This window comes from Lolium rigidum, chromosome 5 (assembly GCF_022539505.1).
Source record: "Lolium rigidum isolate FL_2022 chromosome 5, APGP_CSIRO_Lrig_0.1, whole genome shotgun sequence".
Classification (NCBI taxonomy): domain Eukaryota; kingdom Viridiplantae; phylum Streptophyta; class Magnoliopsida; order Poales; family Poaceae; genus Lolium; species Lolium rigidum.
In genome coordinates, this window is record NC_061512.1 from 198,803,183 (window position 1) to 198,803,566 (window position 384).

Below are 384 nucleotides of genomic sequence, written 5' to 3' on the forward strand. Positions count from 1 at the left end.
TTGATTGAATAACTGAAACGAGTTCGCATAACTCAAGGTTTATCTCGTCTTCCCCCGGAAGTAATGCTCATCTCTAAGATACACCGTGAGGTAGGTTTCACATCTTCGACAGGCTTTCGAGGTACCGGTCATGCAACCTTCGCATCCGAGTCCCTAGACGCGCGAGCTCGCTCGGGTTTGACGAGATCTTTTCCGTATCTATACGTGTTTACCACTTGAGCCGTTGGATAGTAATCTTCGTACTCAGCCGATGCTCCCCGAGCTCTAGCCGCCCGTTCGATCATCGATGCCGTCTCTGGATCATGATATGGCTCCACGATGAAGTGGGGTACGGCACCGAATGTCCTCGCTTGTCCAAGCCGGGCGACTTTTTTGCTTCTTTGC